This window comes from Triticum dicoccoides, chromosome 4B (assembly GCF_002162155.2).
Source record: "Triticum dicoccoides isolate Atlit2015 ecotype Zavitan chromosome 4B, WEW_v2.0, whole genome shotgun sequence".
In the NCBI taxonomy this organism is placed as follows: domain Eukaryota; kingdom Viridiplantae; phylum Streptophyta; class Magnoliopsida; order Poales; family Poaceae; genus Triticum; species Triticum dicoccoides.
In genome coordinates, this window is record NC_041387.1 from 35,569,215 (window position 1) to 35,570,011 (window position 797).

Sequence of the window (797 nt, forward strand, 5' to 3'; positions counted from 1 at the left end):
AGCTCGTCTCGCCGTCCAGGTTCGGTTACATTTGATAGATCCTTACGCGCGCACACACCATACACATATAGCCCCACAGGCCAACCCCAACATGCCACGCAACTCACTCCTCGCTCGTCTCGTCACAACCAATCCGTGTTGAACTCAAGGTTGTCCCCTCTGTGTCGATGTTGCCTGGGCCCGTCGTTGCCTTGGCCCTGTCCTCTGCACGACACCTTACCACGTGAATTTGGAGTAGCTCAAGTGGATAACTGCTCGGTGCCAGATCTGGCCTCTTGGCTTCACGAGCATGAAGTGATGAGGGAACTATGGCAGCCACAGCTCAAACGAGCGCGGGACCGTATGAGGCTCCAGGCCGACAAACATCACGCGGACAAAAAGTTTGTTGTGGGCGACATGGTTTATCTCCGCTTGCAACCCTTCCTCCAGACTTCCCTCGCGCAACGACCTTACCAGAAGCTGGCCTTTCACTATTACGGGCCCTACAAGATTATAGCTCGCATGGGAGCAGTAGAATACAAGCTGGCGCTGCCATGCACAAGCAAAATCCACAAATGTGGTCCATGTCTCTGAACTCAAGAAGGCGGTGTGGGTGATGGGGTGGAGGCAGATCAGGCCTGACCACCGTCGAACAACGTGTTGCACGCGATGCACATATCGATTCACGTAACTGACATGCGTGTGGTGCAGGTTCAGGGAAAAGCCATCGAGCGTGTTCAAGTTCAGTGGGAAGGGTTGCCACCGTCACTCTCGACATGGGAGGACCCGGAGCTACTTGGCCATCAATTCCCTAATTC